The following is a 12,112-nucleotide window of genomic DNA, read 5'->3' as shown; positions in this document are numbered from 1 at the left end:
TGAATTTTTATTATAGTTAGCCTACGTTATAAAGATAAATCAAAAGCATTTAAATGGTACAAAAAGGCCTTGTCACTTGGACAATTTAAAATATAAGTCATGAATTTATTGGATAGAGGGCATTAAGGTTTGAACATAGTTCTTCACCTTTTGACAGAGAGTCATAGACTACTACTGTCGTTGTTATGGAAACGGTATAGCTTGGCCCGTAGGAAAAACAATAACATCACCAATGGATGCTTTAATATGATTATCTTATTTGACGATATCAGCCATGATTCACATTGATCATTTAGGCTATATAAAGACTTGAAAGAATCCAAGTATTTTGATGACTAGTGTGGTTTCTCAAGCCACATTTGTCAGGAGTGTTAACATGTTCTGGATGTTAACAAGGATTTATTATCTTAAGAGGGTCTTTTAAATAAGATAGTACTAAGATAGATTGTCCATGTAGGGACTAAAAGAAAAAAATTCCTCGCAGGGACTGATACTTAAAAGAAATGTCCATGCAGGGACTTAATTTAAATGACAAATACAAAATAAAAGTTAAGGGTCTTCAATCGTTATCCTTCTTTCCCTTGATAAATTTTGTAAGACCCTTAAGAAACTTATGGGTCTTTCTTTCACGTCTTTCCACCCTACGTTCAACATCTTGCACCCTTTGTAAGATTTCTTGTTCTTGTTGCTGTTGTTGTTGTTGGGTTGGAGGTTGAGGTTGTGGCTGTGGTTGAGGCGGAGGGTATTGATACCCATAAGAAGGATAGAGAGTGTTATAATTAACTGCCTCGATGTATGGGTCGTAGGCAGGTGGTTGGTAGTTATAACCTGTAGGAGCTTGTGGCTCGAACGAGTTAAACCCAGTTGTATCTGGGTAAGCAGGAATTGGGTTTTCAAAACCCATCAGGGATGGTAGGAGGATAGTTGTTAGAAGCTTGAGGGGTGCTAAATCGTGGACCCCCTCGCACGGACATACGTGCGTTTCTTCTCCGCCTTGGTGGTTCTGGTGGCGGCGGAGGTTGTTCTTGTGCTGGTGGTGGCGGTGGTGTGACCGCTTGAAAGTACGGCTCCTCAGAGGGAGTCTATTGCGGTGGTGTGTTGTGGTGGGAAGGAGTGAATTCAAATTTCCACTGCCTAAACCATTCTTGAAATTTATCAGGACCTCGGTAAGGAGATCCCGCAAAGGAAGAACCACTTGAAATATCAATGGGATGCGTGGGCGTCCCAGATGGCGGCATTGCTGGATCTAGATCTTCATCCACATCCATGTCTTCAGGGAAGTGATCTTCTGGACCCAACAGGTTATGACCTGCTGGTGCGTTGATATAATCGTTAGGATCAAAGTGACCCTGGGAATGGGAGTGGTGAGAAGAATGGTGGGAATGGTGTGAATGCAGCGAGTGCTGCGAATGGTGGGAGTTTTGGGGCTCTTCTGGTTGCTGTGGCCCAAAGGAATGATGGTAGGTGGGCGAAGTGCTTAGTGAGACAGATCGTCTTGCGGTCTCAAGTGAATATCTCCAATTGTCGTAAGGATCGGAGCTAAACGATGCCGAGGGCGTGCGTCGGTGAGAAGGCCCTGCTTGGCTAGGCATTCCTCCTCTCATAGGTCCTTTTCCTCTTCCTCCTCTTACAGGTGGCAGCATTTTCGATATGTTAACCGGTCAAAAGCAGGAAAACAAGATATATATAAACCAAATAAGATTAAGATTAATCCTAGGTCATTTGCCTAGACACGGAAGTCTAAGGAATGTGCTACTGTGTCATTGAGATTAAACACAAAAGGCTAGTGTAACAACCCAACTTTTAAAGTCAAAGTACAAGTCAAAGTCAAAGTCAAAGGAAGAAAAGATTGCTATTCAAATCTGCCATTTCTGACTTGATTATTGCTTGTACTCTTTGACTCGATAATCGATACTTTAGTTGACCCTATTTTATACTACGATTTGTAATATGTGAAGTAACAATGCGATAAACACAATTTAACGCTAATCTATTTAATGCTATCTCATCGCTATCGCATGCAACTCGAATCGCAGTTATTTTATATTGTTCTATGTGTGTATGTTATTATGTGTTACTTTTGTATGTTATGTATGTTAAAGGTGTGATTCGTAAGCGCAATCGCAACTCTATCGCAATGCAATCTCATCGCGGACTGGAAAACTAAGTTGTACTTTTATGTTATGTGTTAGTTATGTTACTTGTGTAACTATTATTTAAAACTATCGCATCGCTTACTCGCAACTCAATTAAACGCAACGCAACGCTCAACGCACGAAACGAAAGTCGGAAAACCAACTCGCGAAAGCCCTCCGATCGAACGACCATTCGATCGAATGGACATCCGTCCAGATGACCAACCGATCGGATGGCCATCCGATCGAATGGCCGTCCGACCCATCCACTCTGCACCGCCTTTCTCCTCTTCACCTATAAATACCCCTCCTGTCACATCACTGTTCACTTGATGTGACAGCTCCCTCCTACCCAGTGCACTCTCAGCCTCCTTTCTCTCGATTTCTCGCGATTCTTGTAAGTTTTCATCCTAAATCTTGTAGTTTCTTCATCTCTACAAACTTTGTCATCAATTTCACCAACAAATCTCCCATTTCCATTGTGAAATCCTCCGATTCGGGCTGTTCTAAGATGATGTCATCATGGGGTTCTTATGAACATTCAAGTGTGACCTTATCTCATCAAGAACGGTTAGGATCTAATGGATTTCTACATGTTTAAACACTAATTTCATCATAATCTAAACATTTTCCAATTGATTTCCACTTTTCTTCAACACTTTTCACTATTCATTCAAAAACCGTTAGAATCTGGACTCGTTCAGGCTCTTCACCCATTCCCTAGTAAAGAACTGGGTTGAGAATGGATTTCTAACAATGAGACGACCGACTCACGAGTTGAATATGAAACTCCATCAAGAACAGTTGGTTCTGATCGAACACGGTGATTCCCGTCCGATCGGACGACTTAGATTTGATGTGATTTCTGTTTTTTAACACGTTCTCATACCGTCTCTGTCAATCCGCAAACATTTCTAAACTTAACTGATTTTACAAGTTTCAAACAAATAGTTGCTTGGTCGAATTTCCTTCCGATCGGACCACCATCCGATCGAACGACAATCCGGTCAGGTGACAGCCCTTTTCTTCAAGTTCAACGCTTAATCAGTTTTTGCAAAATTGCAAGGAAGGTCAGTTTCCAACCGAATAGTCATCCGATCGGATGATCATCCGATCGAATGACTATCTGGACGGGGGACTTAATTCTTTGCAACCTTCCACTAAAACGAATTGCCATTCGACCGAACGACCATCTGTCCGGATGACCATCCGATCGAAAGACTTTATTTATACTACAACAAAAACTTCAAAAGTTCAACATTTCACAAACTTACCTCCCTTAGTCGAACGACCATACGACCGAACGGTCATCCGTCCGGATGGCCATCCTATCGAATCACCATTCGATCACTTATCCAACCGACACGCTATTTCACACACTGTTTAATGCTTAACGTATGTGATAAGTGTTTAAGATGCTAGGGTTGCTGGACTTTTGTGGAATCAAGTTAGGTGGTCAAGAAACCCACGAGATAATTTATGAGTTATCGGAACAGTTTTTATTTGTCTTTGAGAACAATTTGTCTGTAATAACTATTTTTACTTTATCTGTTAGTAGTATGGGATAGTAACGTTAAGGATTTGGTAATATATTAGTTGTTATGGAATCTCTTGGACAATCTGTTGCGCCCAGTGCCTCACCCCGATGTTTCCGCCATCGGTTGGGGTGTGACAGATTGGTATCAGAGCCATAACTATAGGGAATTAGGCAAGACTTGACCTAGTCCGGGTCGATGTCCTAGAAATGACCTAGTCTATAGTCTAAGTACCAACAGACCGCCTTGTGCGAACCCAGTAGGGGTTCTGCACGAGCCTATTTCTGTTATGCTCTCTCGAACCTACTCTTGCGCGAACACCGCATACAACAGCTTTTCGCGAAGCCAGTCTTTCCTAAGACTGGAAACGCACTAACGCCTTTCCTAAGGCAGACACCACACACAATTTTCGAAAACATTCGCATAACACAAAAAAGCGATCTTGTCAAGATTAGGTGTGAAAACCGCAAACTCTCGCTTACATTGCTCGTTCGACGCATTTTTACTATATACACGATAATTTGCATTGAGTCGGGAGTGAAATCCATATCTCGACGTAGATCTCCCTATCCCTATCTTCTTTGTGATTCTATCACACAAACAGGAATGTAGTCGTTAAGTTAGGGGTGGAAACCGAACCTTGATGACTTGTTCCGCTCTCTATTTTGGTTTTGCAAAACTCTCACCAAGATCTCGATGGATTCCAACAACTCGAGTTATGTGAATAACCTAAAGGATGCGTGCCATTCGCCGTATGTCAGTGAAAGAGCACAGTCTATTAGGCCAAAAACGTGTGCTCGAAGTCATTGAGAATAGTCGCATCACTTTGGGTAGTCAACGTCTATCGCCCAAGACAATCTATTTTCGATTTCAAGCCCGCAATCGCTGATTTTATGTGTTTATGTGTTTCGATTCTGAGCTCGCAACCGCTGGTTCTTCTATTTTATGTATTTGATGTGGTTTTTTATGTCTATGTGTTTCGATTTTGGAGACTATATGCTTTTTCCGCTTTTCGCTTTGATAAACACGCACAACCTGCACTGCACATTTATCTCAAAACGCTAACAAATCGCAACTCTCTCATCACATTACTGAAGTATGTGAACCGTACGCCGTGATACTCGCACATGCTACTCTCGAACGTGCTCGCGAAACTTGAATGATAGGTGAATACATGCAATATCTGTAGGTGAATACATGCAAAATATATTTTAATATGTGCTTCAGTGCTCTACATGCTTATGTGTTTACGTGCATATGTGGATTATGTGCCTACGTGATTATGTGCCTATGTGTACACATGTTCATGTGCTTTATATAAAGAAGCTTTTGGTGATACGATAGACTATACTCGATTTAATCGCGTCTGAGTCCTATGACGATGTCTGTTGTAGACAAAGTCGTCGTTTGGATCTCATACTTCTCGTGCTCCCCGCCACAGCCACGCTGACAAACGCATCGCTTCTCTAGTCGACAAGGAAATGGCTGAGGTCATTCCGCAAATCGTCAGTGAAATTAATGAAATTGGTAGCAAGTCCTCTGAGGAATCTAGGACCGACTCTCTTCGCGCTACTTTTAGCTTCAAGCAGTTTAAGGCATGCGGCCCCAAAGACTTCACTGGTGAAGACAGGCCCCGTGCCATGTTTCAATGGTTCAACTCGATTGAAATCACTCTTCGCCAAAGCGGATGTCCCGACAACCTTTGCACTATTAACGCAACTGGCGTTTTCCAGTCCAGGGCTCTGGACTGGTGGACTGCCGAAAGAAACAGGCGAGGAAACGACGCATCCTATGGGCTTTCTTGGGAGGAATTGAAGGAAATCATGATGAAAGAATTCTGTCCCGGCCAAGTCTCAACTCCCGACATCACAATCAAGAAATATATCCGCGCCTTATGTTGCTAATTTCGTGCAAGCCGTCAAGACGACCACCATCGAAGAGACTTATCTACTCACTGCAGAAATCAATGACAAGCGAGTTAGGGCTGGTTACTTCAAGAACACCACCAAAAGTCTTCACCAAGTTACCGCTTCTCCCGCTCCTGAAACCGTCGCACCGTAAGGGTCGAAATCTTCACGCCACAAGCGCAAGAGCAACAAAAACAACAAGAATTGTGCCTTGACCGCCGCACCTCCTAATGTTGTCCCTGCTCAACGTCAAAATCAGAACCGCTAAGTAGCAGCACCCGTGACCAATGCACCACCTGCAAAACGTGCATATACCGGTCTGCACCCTCTGTGCCCTACTTGTACTTACCGTCATCCTATTGGGATCGCTTTCTGATTTTGTGTCCACTGCAACCTATACGGATACTTTACAGCTAACTTTCGTACTGGTCCCCGTCAAGCTCAAGCTCAAGTTCAAGCCACACCTGCACTGCCAGCTCATCTTCCCGCTCCCCAGGGAATTCAAGCACCTCCTGCTCCCGCTGCTCACGCAAGAGCCTGCTTCGCATGTGGTGATCCAAACCACTTTGCAAATGTCTGCCTAAACAGAGTGGTGAAGCAAGAGCCATAGAAGCAACCGGCGCAGCAACAACATCAACAGCAGCAGCAGCCTCAGCAGCAGCAGCAGCCAGCACAACAAACAGCCCGCGACCGTGCATTCAACATCAATGTCTGCCAGGCGCAAACTGGCTACAATGTTGTTAATGGTACGTTTCTAGTCAACGGTATATATGCTTCGTGTTTATTTGATACTCCAGCCGATAACTGTTTTGTATTGTTAGAATTCGAAAAGCTCCTAAACCGCAAACGCGCTAATCTCCCTACGACGTTCGACATAGAAATTGCCACTGGAAGAACCGTCACTGTTAGTTCTGTTCTACGTGATTGTACGCTTGAGCTCAACAATCACGTCTTCCCTATAGACCTTATCCTGATGCAGCTTGTTTGCTCAATTGCAAGGTGCTACGTGCTTCTCGAAGATCGACTTACGCTCAGGTTATCACCAGTTACGAATCCAGGAGGAAGATATACCTAAAACAGCTTTCCGAACCCGATACGTCCATTATGAATTCGTCGTTATGCCCTTTGGTTTAACCAACGCACCCGTGGTTTTCATGGATTTGATGAATCACATGTGTAAACCCTTTCTCGACCGCTTCGTCATCGTGTTTATCGATGATATCCTTATCTATTCGAAATCGAAAGCCGAATATGCACAACATCTACGTTTGGTTCTCGAATTACTCCAAGGGAATCGACTCTATGCCAAGTTCTCCAAGTGTGAATTTTGGCTAGAGGAGGTTCAATTCCTCGGTCACATCGTCAATAGTTAAGGTATACACGTCGATCCCACGAAGATTGAAGCAGTTAAGAACTGGGTTACACCAAAATCCCCATCCTCAAGTTCGTTCGTTCCTCGGATTGGCGGGCTATTACCATCGATTCATCGCTGAATTCTCTAAAATCGCCGTTCCGCTTACCTCTCTAACGCATAAAGACAAGCTTTTGTTTGGGGAACCGAACAAGAGGAAGCCTTTCAAACTCTCAAGAATATGCTCTGCAATGCTCCCATCCTCGCATTGCCCGACTGAAACGATGACTTCGTAGTCTACTGTGATGCGTCTAACCTCGGTCTTGGTTGTGTTCTCATGCAATGAGATAAGGTTATCGCGTACGCCTCTCGTCAGCTCAAGATCCACGAGAAGAACTATACAGCCCACGATCTCGAGGTTGGTGCAGTTGTTTTTGCGTTGAAGATTTGGAGACACTACCTTTACGGTACCAAGTGTACGGTCTTCACCGACCATAAGTGCCTACAACATTTCTTGAACCAAAAGGAACTGAATATGCGCCAATGCCGATGGGTTGAACTTCTTAATGATTATGACTGTGAGATTCGTTATCACCATGGCAAAGCAAATGTCGTTACCGATGCTCTAAGCCGACGAAGCTATTTGCATAGCGTTCGTAATACTCACGCCCATCACGACCTCGAGGCTCTAATTCGTGACGCTCAGCATGCCTGCTTCATTGAGAATACCTTGAAAGAGGAAATGAAGAAGTGTGGTGCTGAAACCCAACTTGTCACCAAATCGAACGGTATCTATTACTATCTCGATCGCATCTGGGTCTCAAGTCACGATAACCTTCGGGAGATATTGTTGACTGAAGCCCACAAGTCTTGATATTCCATTCATCCCGGTGCCGACAGGATGTACCATGACCTTCGCCTTCGGTATTGGTGGCCTGGAATGAAGAAGTATATCGCTACGAAGGTCAAGGCTGAGGAACAAAGACCCTCTGGCTTACTCGTGCAACCCGAGATCTCTATGTGGAAATGGGATAGTATAGCTATGGACTTCATAACGAAACTTCCCCGCACACCATCAGGTCACGATAGCATCTGGGTTATCTTTGATCGTCTTACTAAATCTGCTCATTTTCTACCGATACGAGAAGACTTTAAGGTAGAATGATTAGCATGAATCTATACCAATGAAGTTATATGTCGACACAGGATGCCTCGTGATATCATCTCTGACCGCGATGGTCGGTTTACCTCGCGCCTTTGGGAAACGTTTCAATCTGCTCTCAGTACTACTCTTAATCTAAGTACCGCTTTCCATCCCCAAACCGACAGTCAGACTGAACGCACGATTCGCACCCTCACTTCGTGTGTCATATATTTTGGTGGTAATTGGGATTCGTATTTACCTTTAGTCGAATTCTCGTACAACAACAATTATCACGATAATTTGCATTGATTCAGGAGTGAAATCCATATCTCGTTCGACGCGCATTTTTACTATAAACACGATAATTTGCATTGAGTCGGGAGTGAAATCCATATCTCGACGTAGATCTCCCTATCCCTATCTTCTTTGTGATTCTATCACACAAACAGGAATGTAGTCGTTAAGTTAGGGGTGGAAACCGAACCTTGATGACTTGTTCCGCTCTCTATTTTGGTTTTGCAAAACTCTCACCAAGGTCTCGATGGATTCCAACAACTCGAGTTATGTGAATAACCTAAAGGATGCGTGCCATTCGCCGTATGTCAGTGAAAGAGCACAGTCTATTAGGCCAAAAACGTGTGCTCGAAGTCATTGAGAATAGTCGCATCACTTTGGGTAGTCGACGTCTATCACCCAAGACAATCTATTTTCGATTTCAAGCCCGCAATCGCTGATTTTATGTGTTTATGTGTTTCGATTCTGAGCTCGCAAACGCTGGTTCTTCTATTTTATGTATTTGATGTGGTTTTTTATGTCTATGTGTTTCGATTTTGGAGACTATATGCTTTTTCTGCTTTTCGCTTTGATAAACACGCACAACCCGCACTGCACATTTATCTCAAAACGCTAACAAATCGCAACTCTCTCATCACATTACTGAAGTATGTGAACCGTACGCCGTGATACTCGCACATGCTACTCTCGAACGTGCTCGCGAAACTTGAATGATAGGTGAATACATGCAAAATATATTTTAATATATGCTTCTGTGCTCTACATGCTTATATGTTTACGTGCATATGTGGATTATGTGCCTACGTGATTATGTGCCTATGTGTACACATGTTCCTGTGCTTTATATAAAGAAGCTTTTGGTGATACGATAGACTATACTCGATTTAATTGCGTTTGAGTCCTATGACGATGTCTGTTGTAGACAATGTCGTCGTTTGGATCTCATACTTCTCGTGCTACCCGCCACAACCACGCTGACAAACGCATCGCTTCTCTAGTCGCCAAGGAAATGGCTAAGGTCATTCCGCAAATCGTCAGTGAAATTAATGAAATTGGTAGCAAGTCCTCTGAGGAATCTAGGACCGACTCTCCTCGCGCTACTTTTAGCTTCAAGCAGTTTAAGGCATGCGGCCCCAAAGACTTCACTGGTGAAGACAGGCCCCGTGCCATGTTTCAATGGTTCAACTCGATTGAAATCACTCTTCGCCAAAGCGTATGTCCCGACAACCTTTGCACTATTAACGCAACTGGCGTTTTCCAGTCCAAGGCTCTGGACTGGTGGACTGCCGAAAGAAACAGGCGAGGAAACGACGCATCCTATGGGCTTTCTTGGGAGGAATTGAAGGAAATCATGATGAAAGAATTCTGTCCCCCACACGAGCTTTAGAATCTGGAGCATGAGTTTTGGAACATCAAGCAGGAAGGTGGAGACAATGCTGGTCTTACTTCTCGCTTTAAGCAGCTAAGCATCATCTGTCCCGGCCAAGTCTCAACTCCCGACATCACAATCAAGAAATATATCCGCGCCTTATGTTGCTAATTTCGTGCAAGCCGTCAAGCCGACCACCATCGAAGAGACTTATCTACTCACTGCAGAAATCAATGACAAGTGAGTTAGGGCTGGTTACTTCAAGAACACCACCAAAAGTCTTCACCAAGTTACCGCTTCTCCCGCTCCTGAAACCGTCGCACCGCAAGGGTCGAAATCTTCACGCCACAAGCGCAAGAGCAACAAAAAACAACAAGAATTGTGCCTTGACAGCCGCACCTCTTAATGTTGTCCCTGCTCAACGTCAGAATCAGAACCGCCAAGTAGCAGCACCCGTGACCAATGCACCACCCGCAAAACGTGCATATACCGGTCTGCACCCTCTGTGCCCTACTTGTACTTACCGTCATCCTATTGGGATCGCTTTCTGATTTTGTGTCCACTGCAACCTATACGGACACTTTACAGCTAACTTTCGTACTGGTCCCCGTCAAGCTCAAGCTCAAGTTCAAGCCACACCTGCACTGCCAGCTCCTCTTCCCGCTCCCCAGGGAATTCAAGCACCTCCTGCTCCCGCTGCTCACGCAAGAGCCTGCTTCGCATGTGGTGATCCAAACCACTTTGCAAATGTCTGCCTAAACAGAGTGGTGAAGCAAGAGCCATAGAAGCAACCGGCGCAGCAACAACATCAACAGCAGCAGCAGCCTCAGCAGCAGCAGCAGCCAGCACAACAAACAACCCGCGACCGTGCATTCAACATCAATGTCTGCCAGGCGCAAACTGGCTACAATGTTGTCAATGGTACGTTTCTTGTCAACGGTATATATGCTTCGTGTTTATTTGATACTCCAGCCGATAACTGTTTTGTATTGTTAGAATTCGAAAAGCTCCTAAACCGCAAACGCGCTAATCTCCCTACGACGTTCGACGTAGAAATTGCCACTGGAAGAACCGTCACTGTTAGTTCTGTTCTACGTGATTGTACGCTTGAGCTCAACAATCACGTCTTCCCTATAGACCTTATCCCGATGCAGCTTGTTTGCTCAATTGCAAGGTGCTACGTGCTTCTCGAAGATCGACTTACGCTCAGGTTATCACCAGTTACGAATCCAGGAGGAAGATATACCTAAAACAGCTTTCCGAACCCGATACGGCCATTATGAATTCGTCGTTATGCCCTTTGGTTTAACTAACGCACCCGTGGTTTTCATGGATTTGATGAATCACGTGTGTAAACCCTTTCTCGACCGCTTCGTCATCGTGTTTATCGATGATATCCTTATCTATTCGAAATCGAAAGCCGAATATGCACAACATCTACATTTGGTTCTCGAATTACTCCAAGGGAATCGACTCTATGCCAAGTTCTCCAAGTGTGAATTTTGGCTAGAGGAGGTTCAATTCCTCGGTCACATCGTCAATAGTTATGGTATACACGTCGATCCCACGAAGATTGAAGCAGTTAAGAGCTGGGTTACACCAAAATCCCCATCCAAAGTTCGTTCGTTCCTCGGATTGGCGGGCTATTACCATCGATTCATCGCTGAATTATCTAAAATCGTTGTTCCGCTTACCTCTCTAACGCATAAAGACAAGCTTTTGTTTGGGGAACCGAACAAGAGGAAGCCTTTCAAACTCTCAAGAATATGCTCTGCAATGCTCCCATCCTCGCATTACCCGACTGAAACGATGACTTCGTAGTCTACTGTGATGCGTCTAACCTCGGTCTTGGTTGTGTTCTCATGCAATGAGATAAGGTTATCGCGTACGCCTCTCGTCAGCTCAAGATCCACGAGAAAAACTATACAGCCCACAATCTCGAGGTTGGTGCAGTTGTTTTTGCGTTGAAGATTTGGAGACACTACCTTTACGGTACCAAGTGTACGGTCTTCACCGACCATAAGTGCCTACAACATTTCTTGAACCAAAAGGAACTGAATATGCGCCAATGCCGATGGGTTGAACTTCTTAATGATTATGACTGTGAGTTTCGTTATCACCATGGCAAAGCAAATGTCGTTACCGATGCTCTAAGCCGACGTAGCTATTTGCATAGCGTTCGTAATACTCACGCCCATCACGACCTCGAGGCTCTAATTCGTGACGCTCAGCATGCCTGCTTCATTGAGAATACCTTGAAAGAGGAAATGAAGAAGTGTGGTGCTGAAACCCAACTTGTCACCAAATCGAACGGTATCTATTACTATCTCGATCGCATCTGGGTCTCAAGTCACGATAACCTTCAGGAGATATTGTT

This window comes from Helianthus annuus, chromosome 14, assembly GCF_002127325.2.
Source record: "Helianthus annuus cultivar XRQ/B chromosome 14, HanXRQr2.0-SUNRISE, whole genome shotgun sequence".
Classification (NCBI taxonomy): Eukaryota; Viridiplantae; Streptophyta; class Magnoliopsida; order Asterales; family Asteraceae; genus Helianthus; species Helianthus annuus.
The sequence above is the reverse complement of the archived record's forward strand: the minus strand, read 5'-3'. Positions refer to the sequence as shown.